The sequence below is a fragment of the Artibeus jamaicensis genome, unplaced genomic scaffold (genome assembly GCF_021234435.1).
Source record: "Artibeus jamaicensis isolate MK-2021 breed Jamaican fruit bat unplaced genomic scaffold, CSHL_Jam_final scaffold_3307, whole genome shotgun sequence".
NCBI lineage: Eukaryota > Metazoa > Chordata > Mammalia > Chiroptera > Phyllostomidae > Artibeus > Artibeus jamaicensis.
In genome coordinates, this window is record NW_026522040.1 from 10,513,764 (window position 1) to 10,533,280 (window position 19,517).

The 19,517-nt window shown below is 36.6% G+C and overlaps 1 pseudogene; it reads left to right on the top strand.

Moving 5' to 3' along the window:
• The first annotated feature begins 236 nt into the window (after positions 1–236).
• LOC128626144 (developmentally-regulated GTP-binding protein 1-like) lies at positions 237–11,114 on the top strand (annotated as a pseudogene).
• Positions 11,115–19,517: the final 8,403 nt, after the last annotated feature.

Sequence of the window (19,517 nt, forward strand, 5' to 3'; positions counted from 1 at the left end):
CCGTGACTAGTACATGCTGGCCATCAGCGGCGACCTTAGCTGGGGCTTTCTGCTAGAACACCGACAGGTGGCTTTGCCATGTCGCCTGAGCTTCCTCACAACAAACTGGGTTTCAAGAGAGAAAAATCCCTAAACAGAGAGAGCTAGGTAGATAGTCATATTGCCTTTAAAAGTCGCCCAATTTCACTTTTACTGTATTCTATTCAGTGAGAGGGCCACAAAGCTCACCTAGGTTCATGGAGGAAGAAGGTAGTAAACAGACTCACACGGTAAGTGAGGGATTGGCGAGGTTATGAGAGAGCATAACCTTGGGACTGGAAATGTTGTGAGGTCTGTTTTGGGGAAGTACTTCCACCACAGCCACAATTCAGTTAACCCACCTAATACTGTTTAAATTTCCACCATTCTAAAAAATGCCGCAAAAATAATTCTCAATTAAATATACATTTGTGAGTATGTATACAATGATTTCCCTAGGATACATTTTACAAGCAGTGATTAATGTGTCCATTTTTATGCACATTTTTAAAGCTTTGGATAAATGTTATAAAAACGCCATTCATAAACATGATGGCAATTTAGACCCTCAGTACATGAAGGAAAAGCCCATTTCCTAAGTCCAGTTTAAAGGCTGGGTGTTTTCAGAATTGATATTAGCCAGTGCAATGTTATTGTTATTTAAATTTAAATGTCTTTGATTACTAGAGCATATGAACTTTTTATGTCTACTGGTTATTTGCATTTCTTCTGAGAAATTGCTTTTTTCTTTGCCTTTGATCACTTCTTCTTTTGATCTTTCTCTTTGAAGTTTTTTAGTGTTATGTATTAATAACATTAAAACTTATCACCTGTACTGCAATGCTTTTCCTGATTTGTTATTTGCCTTTTATATTCTATATGAAGTTCTTATATTTTCCTGTATTCAGAAAAGTTTCTTAATAATGATTTGTTCAAGGTTGTTTTTAAGCCTCATATAGTACATAAAAATTGACCTATATTTTTTCTAGTACTATTTAATATTTAATTTTTATGTAAATCTTTAATAATCTGGATTTTGTTATATAGGAAGAAGTAAAAAATATATATTTGAAATAATTATTTATTTTCTTTAAAACTATTTCTTTAGTAACCTATTGTTTTCTATTATTTTAGATGTCACCTTTACCATACACCAAATGCATAAGTATACTAATTTTTATTATTTTATTTTCTATATGATTCCATTTATCTACCTATTCCAACTCATTTGTCAATCAAACTATTCTACCCATTTATCAACGTGTTCTTACTACACTATTCTAGATACTGCTACTTATCAATGATATGTAAACTTTCTTATTTCTTAAACCATTTGAGAATCTTATGGAAGTTTTAGATTCTTTACCTAGAAAAAAATACATCTATGCACATACACAAAATTGTTTTCATTCACTCTGCTACAATTACCTATCTCTGAGACCTATTAAGGGTTTCATCTTTGCACATACCTGATGAATTTTATTCATAAGTACTTTATTATTCAGACTGTTAATGTGACAGAGCTCTCTTTCCTACTTCATTTTGTTATATTTGTTTATTGATAATATGCGGGAATATGTTGACTTTTTAAAATAATTCTTTTTTATCCAGCCACCTTTTGTTTGTTTGTTTGTTTTTTCAAGCTACCTTTTTAGAATTCTTTAAAATCTAATTGTTTTTATTTCAAATTCTTGGTGTTCCACATAAATAATCATATCACCTGCATTAAATGTAATATTGCCTCTCTTTCTCAGTATTTAGATATAATATATATTATGTTAGAATAGTTAAAACATCCATGCTGGTTAGAATAATATACATAATAAACCTCTATTTTTTAATGCATGAATTTATGAGAATGCAACTAAGTTTCATTGAGCTATATGTGCAAAGTAAAATGTCTTTGTTCAGTTTCTTTCTGTTCTTCTTTTAAAATATTTTATTCACTTATTTTTAGAAAGAGGGAAAAGGAGGGAGAAACAGAGGAAGAGAAACCTCTCAGGTGGCCCCCACTGGGGACCTGGCCTGCAACCCACGCATGATAAAGCCTGGGGTAATCAAAAGGGTGACCCTTTGGTTCGAAGCCTGCACTCAATCCACTGAGCTACACCAGCCAGAACTATTTCTGTTCTTCACCAATTTTATTCTATTCCCAATTTATTAACAATAAATGCCTTTCTAAACTGCTATCAAGACATAATTTACTTACCATAAAATTCACCCTTTTGAGTGTATGATTTAATGGATTTTAGTACATTCCAAAAGTTATACAACCATTACCATTATCTGATTCAAAAACATTTCAGCACTCCAAGAAGAAAGCAGTCACTGGTAAGTAGTCACTCCCAACTCTTCACTTCCCTCAGGACTTGGTATCTAGTAATCCACCAGTACTTTCTTTCTCTGTAAATTTATCTATTCTGGACATTTCACATAAATATTTTTTATTATATTCAATCTACTGTTCCCAACTCTAGAGATATTTCAGAATACTAATTTATCTCTAGATTATATTAGCTGTTAATTTTGTACTGCCAGATGAATATGGATCAGTTTTATAAGTCTGCCTGTATGTCTTAAATCATTAATAAATTTCAAACAGAAATGAGCCAATTATTCATATAACTTTTATGTAGCAGTCTTCTATTACATTGGTGTAGCAAGCTATATATATTTACACGTCTTTAGAATAATCTTATCAGCACATATCTTTTTGCCTTCATACTTGCCTTCAAGTATGTTGCAAAAAAACTATTAAGTAATTAGCTAAAAACATGACACATTGTCTCTGCTTTACCAGCCAAACTTTGCAAGATGCTGAATACAGGGGTCTGTGTGGAATGATCCAATCCTCATGCTCCAATAAAGAAATGACAGAAAACTCTCAAAAATAAACCTGATGGGCTTTTAAAGCAAAGTTGATCATAGGTCACCACATTCTGACTCCTACTAGTCAAGCTACCCTTTTCTGTATGTGAATAAACCACCCCTTTCACAACAAAATCAGGACTCTTCTCTATCAAGTGATCAACAGTTTTCATTTGGAACAAACCCTTTTTAAGAAGTGTAATTGTACCTGGCTGATGTAGCTCAGTGGATTGAGCGCAGGCCTGCAAACCAAAGCATCACTGGTCTGATTCCCAGTCAGGGCACGTGCCTGGGTTGTGGGCCAGGTCCCCAGTGGGGGCCATGTGAGAGGCAACCATACATTGATGTTTTACTCCCTCTCTTTCTCCCTCCCTTCTCCATCTCTCTAAAATAAATAGATAAAATCTTTTTTAAAAAGTGAAATTGTTAGTTTTTACTTAGTTTAAATTCTCTAGCCTTTCCTTTTCCATAATGTCTCACAAATTATAGACAATGTGGCAGTTGCTAAATCTCCACTTTAATGTCTGCTTTGTAGATGGAGAGATGGTGAAAGAGGCAACAGTATAATTCACACCAATGTGGTTCTTGAGCCACAGTTTATGTAGCATCACACACAGAATTTTATTATAATCATTAATTTAATTTGTTCTTCTTCCCTAAATCAATATAAATTGATCAATATAAATTATCATGAAAGATGAATACTCATGGATTCAGACTGAAGAGTCAAGGAAGGTCCCATCCGAGCACTTGGGGTCTTTAGGGCACCTCTCTGCAGACGGAGCCTGACGACCTGCTTGAGGGCTGAGGCTGTACCTGGCCCCCAGTCCAGGGCTGCGGGTGGGCAATGGAGGTTTCTCTGTCCACCCAAGCTCCTCTCGCAGCCCAGCCCTTCACAGCCCCTCCACTGTGGGCTGCACCTGGTGTTCAGACAGAGCTGGCTTCCCACTCACTGGGGTGAGGCCACCCATCTCTGGAATCTCTTCCAAATACCCTCTTGAAGTGAGTTTGACCTCCCCTTACCTACTCAAATGGCAGTGATTTTCAGTTCTCAGAATTTAGCAGCCGATGTCACCAAACCCGCAGATACCAAGTCTGTTCGAGCCATCTCTGAACTTTTTTGTCCCCCTGTGCTACCCCGAGTCAGGGAAGGAGGCGACCCCTAGACAATCCATCCACTGAAACAGCCAAATAACATCTGCATTCGCTCCACGAAAAAATCCTTAGTTTGTGAGCAGCTCAGAACTCGTAGCCCCCGTAGCCTTGAGTTTTCTGGCTTGCCGATGGAAACCACTGTAATAAACTTGTCTTTCTGCTTTGTTCTAGCGTATAGACAGTGCATTTGGACAAACGCATACCTGTGTGCACACAGGGGCCCGCACAGAGGTCCACGCTGAATAGCGCGACTCATACCAAATAAATGACAGAAAACCCTAAAAAAATTAACATTGGCTTAGGAAGAAAAAAAAACTATACGCTGTCCGTCTGTCCTGGTAGAAGCCACACGCAGAGCTCTCTCAGGGGAAGTAGGAAATAACGCGCTTGCGCAGTGCAGTAGCACCGCGTGGCTTCACAGTCCACATCAGGTGTGTGACTGGAGACAACGGGGACGCTTCTGCGCCATCCCCGCCCCCTTCGATGCTCCACCGTGAGCAGCAGCTTAACCAAGATCAGGGATAACAAAGCAGAGATGGCTTGGACTCAAAAGAACAAGGTCGCAGCACATCACCTACAGGTGTACAAGGCTCACAGGTGATGCTGGAATTTCCACCTGAGTTTCATTGGGTTTGTGGATTTTCACCTGCAGGGAGCTCAACACTACTAAGTAACTGGGCGGGGTTATGTTCAGACGTGGCAGCCTATGATTTCACTGCTCTGACCACTGTGTCTGGTGTCACCAGATACAAAGGTGCCAAGATCCAGCTCCCGAATCTCCCAGGTATCAGCGAGGGTGCTAAGGATGGAACAGGTAGAGATGGTCAAGTCACCGCAGTGGCCTGAACGAATAACTTGATCCTGATTATTCTAAATCCCGAAACCCTTAGGACATAAGGTCATTGAAAACGAGCTGGAAGGCTCTGGCACTGCCTAGAACAGCCAACCCCCCAACGCTGCTGTAAGAAGAAGGATAAGGGAGGCATTAACCTCACAGCCACTTGCTCTCAGAGTGAGCTGGGTGCTGGCACTGTGAAGAGCAGGCCGAATACTAACTTCATGACGCTGACGCGTCTCTGCAGAGTGAAGCCACATCAGATGATCTCACTGACATGATGGAAGGAAACAGCGTATATCCCAGTGCCTGTGTATTACATAGGATTGATCAGATTTCCAGTGAAGAATTGGCTGTCATCTAAAAGGTCCCTATTTACCCACCTGGGCCCATCATCACTGGAATTTTGACCCACAATCAGATAAGATATGGTACTCTACTAGGAGGACTTGCGCCAAACCCAAAGGCCAGTGGACAGATTACACAACCCCAATGGTGCTTCCTTACCCTAGGACCACCGCAGAAGATTTCTGCGTGAAGAGTCACAAAAATCTCATCAAAGGATTTAAATATGATCTGCTCTGGGTTCTCTCTGTGAAACAAAATCCTCAAAAAGAGGGCAAAGATATCTTTCGGATTGTGGAAAAGCGGCTCCTTCCTGTATCCTCGTCTCCCAGGCCAACCACACCAGCTCTCCCCGTGGTCAGCACCCTACCCTGGTCCTTCCTGGCTTTGGCAGCCGCTGGATCAGAATGCAAGGAAGGGAGCAAGAGGTACTCAAACTGGAGTTCCACCTGCTTTATCTGGTTGTCACCTTGTGTATTGGACTACATTAAGGACCTGATAGGGAAAAAAGGACCGCATTTGGTAAGGATTTCACAAATATCTATTCATAATTAGGGTGGCCATAGGATCACAAACATTTTTGAAATCTTGTTCAGGGCATGTGTGTGCAAATCTGCAAATATGTAAACAAGGACACCTCTAACTAAGGTGAGGCTAATAAATGTTTCATGAATTCTTGAATGACATAACCTTTCAGTGACAGTGCTTTCTCTGATTTTAATGCTTGCCCATAGCACACACCAGTAGTTAATTATTTAAATGTTTACCTTTATCATTTAATAAATGGGAAATAAAGACAAACCTGAACATATCCTATAACTGAAGAAAATTACAAAATGTTGTAACTACCAAAGACAAAAAAATTTTATAAAAGCTTATATAAAGCAAACTTTGTTGATTTTAAAGAAATGCATATTTACAAAAATATATTAAGATAAATATAAGCTTTATAGTAACATAAACACTTCATGTTTTACTTATGAATATGATAGATAGGAACTGCTATAAAACAGAAGAAAAAGAAAATCTGTAGAATGTTAAATTCTAGCCTGTGTTCATGACCTTTTGTTCCTTGTGCCACATAGTGAATTATTCATTCATAGAACATTGATAACAATATGACATACAATCTATACACAGTGAATCAAATCACTGAGCTGTGAGGTTGAAGACTGTAATTCTTCTTTGACTCTTCCATCACCTGTGTGACCCTGGCCAATTCATTCATTCACTCAACAAAATTTTAGGAAACTTCTGCCATGAGCTGTGTAATATAGCAGTTAACAACTTGTTTCTGACTTTATAAAGTTTTCAATACATTCATTTAACCTTCAAGTCATTTACTTTTTAGTCAAGACACAGTTTATTTAGTCTCATGTTCTTATTTATGCAATGAAAGAATTGTATATTTATAATATCCTATCAAAGACTCCTGAGTCTTTATCAATGTAACATGTGCTTTCATGTTCTCCATAATGACTGTAGGTTTTCCTGAGTTATTCATACCATGTTGCAAGATCCTTAGGTGATCTCTAGCATGTGTTCCTTAAACCACTTGGCATTTTTGCTATATGGTATATCAAATACTATCACAGTACCAATACTTGCTGAACAATGCAGGTGTCCATCCCATAAGCATGACTTCTTTAAATTGCATTCCATAAGTCAGAGGATACCAACCAGTGTGAATGGGCTGTAGGGGTGTGAGGAGATAGCAATTTTCTCCAGCTTCAGAGTGGGGCAATAGGGTATGGTAGACTTGAGCACCTGGCTTATCAATTGCCTTTATGTACTGTATATATACATATATAATTTTCTAGGTATTCCATGATGTAAAAGAAATTGAAAAGTATTACCCTAACTAACCAAATTATAAAATCAAAACTGTAAATATTACAATATAGGTAAAGAAATAAAGACTAGAAGAAAATTAGGAAAAGTCCACAGCCAAGTTCTAAAAAGTCTTTTAGAGCACCCAAACTAATATTATTTGTATAAAATTGGAAACAATTTTCAGAATTTATATTAGACTATTTCAGAAAGTACAAAAGTGTACATGAAATGACATTAATCTAAACTGAATAAGTAAGCAGGCATATTTTGTCAAAAGTCTCAGTGAAAGGTATAGATTCATCATTTCAGTTTATGAAGTATTTTTCCCTTTATTTTCATGAGTATTTGAGCCAAGTTTGAGTATGTTTTATGAATATAGATAACCAGTTAAATTTTTGAACCGAAGCTTCTAGGGGTTCTTTCTTATTAATATTTCAATTATCTGTAGCTAGAATATTGTCTGTTTCATAGTCATTGTAAAAATGGAAAAGGAATTTTGAATATAGACATTGTAATTTCAAGTCCTTCATTACATGGAACTAATATGTTATTAGTTTTTTAAGCAGTTGAAAATATTTTTTCATGGTTAACATCATATGTTAACCATGAAAGGTCCTTTTCCATGAAAGATGGAAAGATCCATCTTACCTTACAAAGATCCTTAATTATAATTTGACTTCTAAGGCTTCAAAGAATATTATGACCCTGTTCCCCTTTATTTAATGTTTATAAATATCATTCACTTAAGCAGCTATAAACAGCTTCTATACATATAAACTTAAATAGTATGTACTACTAAATCTAAATTTCACCTATTATGTCCATGGGACTGTAAGGGATAGTTATTTCATATTTTTTCTTCTCTCTTAAATGTAAGTTAGATCAGAGCCCTGATATGTATAAGTCCTATTGATTTGACCGGCACTCAGGTCACTCAAATCTGTCCACTTCTCTATTCACCCAGCCACCACCCTAAGTGTAGCTCTCATGTCTGTTGTTCGATGCACCTCCCTATTGGTTCCAACATACTCTTCTGTGCTGTGCAAGACATTTAACATATCCTCTTTGTCTGTATAAATGATTTCCACAGGAGGAAGAATGCACAAGCTACTATGATCTCAAATTGGTTCAAGAGGGGTTTGTGTGTGTTTATAGTGGATTTTCTTTCAAAGTAAATCACACTGACGAGCTAAATAAAGTCAAAATTCCTTGATACGATACACAAGGTCCTTTTGGACTCAGCATTCTCTGTAGTCTTATCTTCTATCACCCCTACTTGAAGCAATTCTTACTCCCTACCCCAAACACTGGGACATCATATGCTGGTGCATTTGAACATGCCTTTCTTTTGCCTATAACACCCTCCATTGCACTTGTCACATTCTCCCATTCCACTTCTCTGACCTTCCCAGATTAGGTTAGCTACTCCATACATTTTAGGCCTGTTGCTCTTATAACAGATACTGTAATAGATAAAAGGATGCTTAATAAAGGAAAATATAATAGATAAATGGATAAGTTCTATTTATCTTCTTGTGATTCTGTGTATGTGATTGTTACCTCCAAAGGAATCTAAGAAGACCATTATTTTTCACTGGACATACTTTTTCAGTTGAGGAAATTTATATCTTAATAAGAAAAAAAGAGGAGAGTGGATATTGGGTGGGACACTAGCAATGATGTGACAGAAATATGGGGGTTAGTGCAAATTCATCTTCCAGGCCTGGAGGGCAGCTTGGCTCAACATCTCGTCTCATGGCTGTGCCTGCTCTCTCTCCTCTTTTCAGCCACTAGCTTCTTAAAAAGCTGGGTTGGTCACTACTACTGGCAGGCCAGTTACAGCCCATTGTAGTAAGGCCCTTGAGCTAAGAAAGGTTTTTTGATTTTTAAGGAGTTGTTTAAAAATAAAAGAAAGAAAAATATGCGTAAGAGACCCCACAAAGCCTATTAGATCTCTACATTGATTGGTGCAAGTGGACATACCATATTATCTGGAGTTCTGGAATGTTCAGAGTTAAAGATACGAATCTGAGAGTCAACTGAATGTAGAGGACATGTAGAGGCACAAGACTGGATGGAAGTGTCTGTGGAGACAGGGTAAGGAAAGTGAGAAAGAGGAGGAAGTTTGATACCTGAGGCATGCAAACGTTCAGGTACCTTCAAAAAAGAAGAAACCAGAAAAGTAAAATGAGAAACAGCAGCCACTAAGCGTAATATGCTGAAAATGCTGCATATTTCCTTCCATCTTCAATATTAAAATTGCTACACAAAAATCCACTCATTTTGATAAGTTTTTTTTAAAATACACACTGATATGACAGCTGTCACAATACAATTAACGAAATTGTTTCATATGAACAATTGAGCAAAATTGTTTCAGCCAACCCAGTATTTCCACACATATCAGCAATAAACAATTAAAATTTTTTAAATAACATGATAGCATGCATCAAAAACATAATTTGGATATGTTGATAGAAATGTTCTAAATTAAGATTATGGTGCTGATTACAGGATTATACACATTTATTAAAATTCATAGAATTATACACTTAAACTTAGTGAATTTTATTGTTATGCAAATTATACCTCAAAAAGAGAGAGTAAGCACCTAAAATAGAAGTAGTAGCAGGAAAGTCAAGAGAATAAAGTGGCTCAAGAAACAAAAATGGTTAATTGTGTGTAATGCTGAAAAATGGAGTATAATAAAGACAGAAAGAAAAATGCTCACCAAAAATGAGCAACATGAGAGATCTATTTCACTGGGAAGACTAGGAAGACAGCACATGTGCAGTTCGTTGTTGATTAAAGTGAGACATACAGACAGCAAAAATAGCTTTCTTTCATAAGACTGGCTCTCAAATGATACGTGTGTGTGTGTGTGTGTGGTGTAGTTAAGATAAGATGTAAGGTCAAGAAAAGGGACAGTTTTGCTTTTTCTTTTGTCTCAAAGTTGCAAGTGATAAAAGCATTTTTATAGTAATATAAACTGATACTTTAAGGATGATTGGAAGTTGGCCAGATGTGAAGGAATAAAGAAATTCTCTTCTTGAGGAAGAATGTGTTTTTAAAAAGCCTGAGCTTATTTTAACAAATTGTAGTACTTTTACAGAAGTGATAGGTAGCCAGTTCATTTAAAGATGGGTGAGGGCAGAAGGAGACAGGAGCTAAACATAGGTAGGAGCAGTATTATGCTCTTGTGCTCGATTTCTGAATTAGATCCCAGAGAGAAATGTACAAATTTACAGACGACTTATAATGAATGAATAATAACATAAAATACAGAATTTTGTTGATTTTTGCTGGATTCTTATGTCCATAGCTAATAAATGGTTGCAATTAACAAACAAGCATTACTTCAACATTGACTTCGGTTGATATTTTTATTTCTGTTAACAAGTAAGATAAAGATGAAACAGTGAAGATATCTCTGAACCATTTTTATTGGTCAATGGCATGTAGAAATTCCTTGTTCAATCAGATAACATTTTAAACATGAAAGAATGCTTAATTAATTTGTTATTATACTTACAGTGTAGCAGCTACTTTTCAAGTTTCATCTGAGTTATTAACATTTTCTCTATCACTTTCCTAAGTTTGCATGGTCAACAAAGCAGTAAGTTCTGATTAACCCTCGACTTGCACAGTAGCACTTCCACAGATGGTATTTCCATGATGTGGACGCAATAGATGTAAGATAAGAGTAAACCTCAAGATACTAGTAAAATGTAGCTAAGTAATTAGGAAGTGAAACATTTTGAGTATTTATTACCTTTGTTTCAAAGCTAATGTATTTCATTTTAAGTTTAGATAACACTATCTGTAAGTTTTAAAGTATTTTATGCATTTTAACAACTGGCCCAGAAAACCCCTGAACGTTTAGCTCCGACAAGCTGGTGCAAACCACGTCGGTCACACCACTGTGCAGGCCCCATGGTGCCGTGCCTCGCGGGCCGTGTTAAGAACGCTTGATAACACACATGGCGCCAAGGGAACCAGAAATGTGTTTTACACATTTAAAACTGGAGTAGTAAGAGCAATTAGACCCGCAGAAATATAACTACTTCATTCAATACAGTTTTGTTGGTTGCTTAGTACCTCAACCAAACAGGAGAACGTAAAACTGTGGTTTGATGGGATTTGAGGAAAGTTACATTGGAATATGCCACAACCATTTGGAACCGAATGACTTTTTAAAATCCCTTCCAGCTTAGTTATTCTGTGATTCTTCGTAACTACACCAACTGTTGGGAATGTGAAAATACAGGGCTCACAGCTGACATTCCATAAAATAGGTCTTGCATATCTGATGCTTCGAGCCCGGTAGATTTCAATAGAAAAGCATGCCGATCTCAGTTCTGGTGAGCTGCTTTGCAGGGTCTAAAATCTTCTGAAAAATCTAGTATAATTAGAAATTAGTATTGTTAAAAATAAGATGGTGTCCCAGGGTTTTCAGCACTAAACAAAAAATATATGAGTGGCACATATAATAAACAGGGAAATTAAGATTTGTTTTTCATCCTATAAAGCTAATGGAAAAGTAGTTTAAGACACAAATTAGGTTATCATAACATTTGCTTGTATATACCACTCCCAATAAGAAAATTTTAATAGAGAGTGGAAGAGATGAAGTCATTCTGCAGTGAAAAAGTAGCCTGAACAAACCTGAAACTTTTTTAAACATTTTTTATTGTTGTTCAAGTACAGTGTTCTGCCTTCCCCCACCCCTCCCCACCCCCCAGCCCTCTGCACCTCCTCCCCGTTCCTGCCCCACCTTGTTATTGTCCCTGCATCCTTTATCATTGTTCCTGCAAACCCTTCCCCCTTTCCCCTGAAATTCCCTCCCCTCTCTCCTCTGGTCACTGTCCCCTGTTCTCAATTTCAGTGTCTTTGGTTATATTTTGCTTGCTTGTTTGTTTTGTTGATTAGGTTCCTGTTAAAGGTGAGATCATATGGTATTTGTCTTTCACTACCTGGCTTTATTAAATGCTTCGGAAAACTAAAATTAAACAGTGGAATTAAAAAATGTGATTTTTACACCTGTAACACTAGCAGGCCGGTTGTTTTTAGTGTAGCTCTATAAAGTGGTTTGATGGGAGCCAAACTGTCTCTTGGCTTGTGAGCCTAAGTGATAAATGGCTCGGCCAATGTGCTTTCCCTCTCCAAGCCAATAGAAGCTTTTGATTACACTGTCAGGGAGAGTTGATTAACAAGACCATCGAACTAAAAACTACTCTTATTAAATGTTTAGAACTTTATCAAAAGCCTTAAAAATAACTTAAAATATACTTTGTAATAAATAATATTATAAACTACAAAATGTAATTGTGCGTCCAGGATCTAAAAATCTTTTTTTAATGAGAAAAAAATATGATGATGAAAGGTGAAATCTCAAGATAATTGACTGAAAATTTATTTAGCTACCTTTCAAAAGTATCAGTAAAAAGTGACAATTTTGTGGCCATTGTAAATAAATAATAGTCTTGAAAATGTAGAGTTAAATGATCCATTTTTCATAACTTAGCTATATACTTAAGAATCTTAGTTATTGCATCTGTTTTACATTATTGATCCATGTATAAAAAGGGCAGCATACTTAAGTTATTATTGTTAAAATATTATTGGTAGTATTTTTAAAAAAGCAGTATTTTGTATTATTATTCATCGACAAGCATAGATATCTAATGTAACATACTAATACAGAGGAATAAAAGACCTAACCAGAAGCATAAAAACTAAGAATAGAATGAATTGTTTTGCATAAGACAATTTTATATTGAAACATCATATTTCCAAAACTCCTTTTCTGCCTAGTCTCGTTTCATTAGTCAAAAAAGAATGATCAGTTAATGTGATGTTATATAGTCTTTAATATGTGATGCATGCCACCCACAGGTAATGTAATATGTAGCATGACTAGTTTTAATTACAGAGATTTTTTAATCATCCCCCAAATTCTCCTTATAGTATCTTTTTATTTGGTAGTAAAATTAATTCTCGTCAGTTTTCTTTAAAAGTCAGTTTTGTTTTTAAGTTTCTGATTTGAAGAGAGAATGACTTAATGCACAGGTTCATTAATGAGGACATGGCTATGAATTATCCATCTTTCTTGGTGAGAACAGCCAGAGAAGTAGATAAGGAGAATTGTAGCAAGTAGCTGTACTCACTTTTTAATTTGAAAAAAAAGTTTTTGTTGTAAGTTCATGAGTGAATTGACAGGGTAATTTTCTGGTTTGTGCCTTACTACTTTAAAAAATAAAAGATCTTCAAAACACAGAGAATATTAACAGTATTCAGTAAAGGCTTACAAAATGAGCTCACATAAAAGATAAGGATGCCTACTGCCTACATGATCAAATATATTTAAAAATATAGTAAATTTTTAAAGTCTTTAAAATTTTATGTTCTTCCAAATCAGTAAGTTGTGCAAAATAATAGTAAACATCAAGGGTTTTGTTGTGCCAAATACATTTTAAATTCTTGTAATGTGAGCTGTGTAGAGTGTATAGCAACTGCTCAGGAATGGTGACTGTGATGAGGACAATGATGAAGTCACCTCAAATGTGTTATCAGACTAAGTCTGTCAAAGCATCCTTCAGAGTAACCCTAATCCCCTTTGACCCAGCAATTTCCACTTTGAGAAGCTTCTAAAGAAACAAGTAGATATGCATGCCAAGATTTATATGTAATGATTTTCATGAAAGTTGATTAGAATGAAGGTAGTTTTAGCAATTACATATTAAACTAAAGGGGAATGGTTAAATTAGTCATGATTCTTTGATAAAATAAAACACATGCAGCCATTATAAATGATGTTGCAGAGAATAATATTGGATGATGGTGTATAGCTTTCATACTAATTGTTAAATGGTGAAATTTGTATATCTGAGATGATTTGGCTATGTTTTGAATACATACAAATAATATATCCCTGATATTATTTACATTTTAAAATTCTTATAAACACATATACACACAATGAAAATATTAATACCTAAAATAAACAACTGTATCTGGATGATGATTACTTGTATCTTTTGTGCTTTTATTTCCATTTTTTCTTTTCTGCATATATCAAATTTTCTATGTGAGTATACTTTACTTCAGTTGAATGATTTACTAAAGGAACTTTTCTAGACAATAATAGGTCTAGGAAAGGTATTTGTTAATACACTGATTTTATTTAAATTTTGAGGTTTTAAATGATCCTAGAATCATAAATCAGAGTGATAACCAATGCTGGAATGAATGACTATGGAAATCTGTAAAGTCATCTTTAATTATTTTCATGAGTCAATAATTTAAGAATAAGCTACATAACCTTTAAGCAGTTTAGGACACTAGTTCACTAAATCAAGCAAGCAGTTCTTTGACAAGTTCATTTTGAGATGATCTCAGTGAATGCTAATGCCTTAAAAATCTATAATTAGAAAACGTGGCCTGTCCTTCGCACCCTGAAGAACTGAGGGGAAAAAGTTAAGGTAAAGAAGTGGGCTGGAGGCATCCAAGATGGCACCTCCTCCCTGGGCCAAACTGGAATTACACCTAAATTATAGAACAATCATTCTGAATAACCAACTGAAGACTAGCTGAAGAGAAGTCTTATAACCAAAGATCTACAGAAAAAGCCACATTGAACTAGTAGGAAGATTGGAGACACCGAAAGGGCTGGTCCCAGTTCCATCACAGCAGCTGAGATTCAGAAGGGATAGCTCAGCTACAGGGGCCCCCACTGAGAAAACTGGAGTCTAATCCCCAAGCTGGGATCCCCAGCTCAGAACACCAAGCTGGGAGGAGACCCACAGCACATCTGGCTGTGATAGGCTGTGACATTTCTGTCCACTGGAAAGAAGTGGAGTCTACTAGAGACACGGGCACCCTCTTAGAGGGCCTATACACAAAAGTTTGTTTGCAGCCACTCACCCCGGACTCAAGTAGAGGGCAGAAGGGGAGGACTGAAGTCACATAAGGAGAGTCTGGAGTTAGTGCCTCTGAAGAGAGAAATGAAGAACAACTGCAGGATCCTTGTGCAGAGCCATTCACCCACGCTGTAGACCACAGGTGGCAAACACAAGTCCCACAGGCCAAATCCAGCCCTCCACCTTGTTTTATCTCCCCTGGCACCTTGTTTCTACTGAGTGGCAGCACCAAGCTCTTGCTTAACTGTTAAGGAGTAGTTACAGTTACACAGTCCTAAAATTACATTTGGACCTTTGAAGGCAACCGCAAGGCTGATGTGGCCCCCGGTGAAAATGAGTTTGACACCTCAGCCATAGACACAGTCTTTTTGAGTAGAGCACTACCCTCCAACATCGATCTGGGGAAAAGCAATACCCTGACCCTCTGGACACTCTGGACTCTCTTTTCCCACACTGAAAAGCTTATGCCCAGCTGAAGGGTACAGCCGAAGACTTTTTCAGTGACTGAGACTAACAACAGGCAACTAGCAGGTGGGATCAAGCAGAGGAAGGTGCAGGAGGATCTTATGATGTGTTGGGATGTATGATAACCTGTCCCAAGGCCCAGTGCTGGTAAAAACTGATGTGGGTTCCCAGTTTGGTCCTTCCTGTGTGCATCCAGACCCAGAAAGATCTGTCACAAACTATGGATTGATTATAACTCCAAACAGGCTGCCAGGGTCACTCACAGGTGGTGCCTTACATTGGCCTGCACTAGAGTCCCTACCAAGAGGCTCAGAACCACACACCAGGTGGCAAGCTTCATACATCAGAGGATCCAACAAGCTTCACAAGCAGCATATCCAAAAAAGACATCTCAGTAGGTACCAAACCCTGCTGAGGCAAATTTCACTTTGTGCAGTGAGCACTTAACACAGTGGCTTGCATGCTGTGGTCAAGGTTGAGCCTCAGAGTCAGTCAGGCTGAGGGTCACTCTCATGCACAGAAGGGCCAGGGGAAATCAAGGCTCAATTACAATAGGAGGGCCCACATAATGCACATGAATGACATTCCTGGAGCACCCACCTGAGATGGCCGGGTAGTCTGCAACACTGGGCTCCACAGAAAATGTACTACATATGGTCATCCCCACAAAGACTGGGCATCATAAAAGATCTAGCTAATACATAGGGACAAAAAAATGTAGCCTCAATGGAGAAACAAAAAAACAGGCCCCAAATCAAAGAACAGGAGAAATCTCCAGAGAAAGAGCTAAATGAAATGGAGGCACACAATTTATTAGATATCGAGTTTAAAAATGATTATAAAAATGCTTAAGGAACTAAGTGAGAACTACAAGTACATGAAAAATGGAATAGAGACCATAATAAAGGACCAGTCAGAAGTGAAGAATATAATATCTAAAATGAAGTATAACCTGAAAGGAATAAACAGTAGGTTGGAGTAAGCAAAGGATCAAATCCACAATTTGGAAGACAAGGTAGCAGAAACACCAAATCAGAGCAGAAAAAAAATTAATGAGGTTGGTTTAAGAAGCATTTGGGAAAACATGAAATGACAATATCCATATTATAGGGGCACCAGAAGAAAAAGAGAGAGTGCAAGACATTGAAAATATATCTGAAGAAATAATGATTGAAAACTTTCTTAACCTTGTAAAGTAAAAAGACACACAAATTCAAGAAGTGCAGAGAGAGCCAAACAAGATGTACCCAAAGAAGCCCACACCAAGACACATCATAGTTAAAATGGAAAAGCTTAGACACAAAGAGAACCTTAAGGCCATAAGAGAAAGCCTACAAGGGAGCTCCAATTACACTATCCACTATTTCTCAACAGAAACATTGTAGGCCAGAAGGAATTGGCATGAAATATTCAAAGTGATGAAAAGTAGGGTAATGGAAAACATACAACACAAAATAAAAATAAATAAAAATATAAAGTGAATTTAAAAAGGAGAAAGAAGCACCTACTACCAAGACTATTTATTCAGCAACACTATCATTTAAAATTAAATGAGAAATAAAGAGCTTCTGAGACAAGAAAAAGCTAAATGAGTTTGTTACTACCAAACAATTATTACAAGAAATGTTAAATGGCCTGTTGAAGAAGAAGAAGAAGAAAAAGAAGAAGAAGAAGAAGAAGAAGAAGAAGAAGAAGAAGAAGAAGAAGAAGAAGAAGAAGAAGAAGAAGAAGGAGAAGAAGAAACAGCAATAAATATGTATCTATTAATAATCACTTTAAAAGTAAATGGAATAAATGTTCCAACTAAAAAACATAGGGTAGCTGAACAGATAAGAAAATAAGACATGTATACTCTGCCTACAAGAGACCCACCTCAGCATTAAAGATACACACAGACTAAAAGTAAAACTGGAAAAAATATTTCATACAAATAGAAAGAAGTAAGAGCTGGGTTAGCTATACTTATTCTGAAGGAAAAAATTGACTTTAAAATAGAAGCTGTAGAAAAAAGACAAAGAAGGACCTACATAAGAATAAAAGGAACAATCTAACAAGAGGATATATCCATAGGAAACATTTCCACACCCAACATCGGAGCACCTAAGTATATAAAGTAAATCTTGATGGACATAAAGAAAGAGATTGAGAGACATACAGTTAACACTCCATTGACTTCAATGGATAGATCTTCCAGACAGAAAATCAACCACTAAACAGTGGCAATTAATGATACACTAGATCAGATGGATTCAATTGATATTTTCAGCATTTCAGTCCACAGCAAGAGAACATACATTATTTCTGAGTGCACAAGGAGTATTTCCTAGAGTAGGTTACATGTTAGAACACAAAACAAGTATCAATAAATTTAAGAAGCCTGAAATCATCTTCTCTGACCATAATAGTATGAAACTAGAACTAAATCACATTAAAAACATGTAAAACACATGAAAACATGAAGGCTAAATAACATATTACTAAACAATGAATTGATTAACATTGAGATCAAGGCAGAAACAAGAAGCCAAAGTAGGCAAACTCAGATCAGTTAAAGAAGAAAGGAAGAATGTGTGCAGCCCTCTGTTTATTAGCAGTACTATTTAAAATAGTCAAGATTTGGAAGCAGCCGAAGTGTCTCCATCAGTAGGATTGAATAAAAAAAAGCTGTGCCATACTTACATGATGGAATACTACTCAACTATTAAAAAAAGAAGAAAATCTTACCCTTTTGCAACAGCATGGATGGACCTGGATAGCATAATGCTAAGTGAAATAAGCCAGTCAGAGAAAGACAAGTTCCAAATCATTTCACTTATATGTGGGATCTAATTAACAAAGTGAACTAGCAAGCAAAATAGAGACAGACTCATAGATAGAGAGCAGGCTGACAGCTGTAGGAAGGTGGGTGGTGGCTGGATTGGGATTGGTGGAGGGATTGAGCAAAATAGAAATTTAAAAAACAAAATGTCACATATACAGATAGTGTGGTGATTGCCAGGCAGGAAGGGGAATGGAGGAAGATGACGGAAGGTATAGGGGAGATAAATAATAATAGACAGAAAGGCTTGCCTTGAGGTGGTTGAACATACAGTACAGTTTACAGATGATGTGTTCTAGACTTGTGCACATGAAACCAGTATAATTTTGTTAACCAGTGTCATCCCAATAAATTCGATAAAAAGAGAAAAACTGGGTAAAGAAGGGATATTAGAATTCAAGAAGCAGTTGGCTCTGGTGGTCTTCAGCTAGTGCTCATTTACATATTTTGGCCATAAACTCCCTTGCCTTTTGCCCAGCATGCTATTATGGCTTTAACGCACACTTAAACCCAAAGCTATGTGAGATAGTGGAAGATATACTGAATATAGAGTCTTAGTTTGATTTTTGATCCTGGCCCTTATGCCCGTGCACAGTACATGCACAACCCTACACACGTCCCTTAAATTGTATGGATGCCGTTACTCACCTAGATTTCCTGGTCATATAGAGATGAAAGAAAACTAATAGGAGAGTCCTTAAGAGGACATTTATCTCACCATAAGCACTGATATTTTAAGGGCCCAAATTCTGGAAAGGTAGAGAATGGGGTAGTCATAGTGTGACCTTCATAATTGACCCTAAATTTGCTCATATGCAAACTGGGCTGAAGAAGGGGGAGAGGAAATAGGAGTTAAACTATATAGTGTTGAAGATCTTATTAAAGTATAAAGTGCTTCATTGTGTTCTGTGAAGTGAGTAATCTGATAGCTTTTTTTGGATAAAAGTGAATTTATCCTGAAGTTTTAAGTGATTATCATGTTAATAGAACATATAATAGAACATCACTGAAATAATAAAAGGTATGTAAAAAAAGAACATCACTGAAAGAAATATATATATGTATATAATGGAATATAATGCTGAAAAATACCTTGCCAACACATTTTATTGATGAATGGAAAATAGTGGATATACCATTTAGATATGTTATTTCTTCTCATACTACCTGATTATAATGGTTCTTTCTTGCACATAATATTTTCCTTTATCATTAGTATCTTCAACTTTTATCATTATAATCCTTTAAGATAGCAGAAATA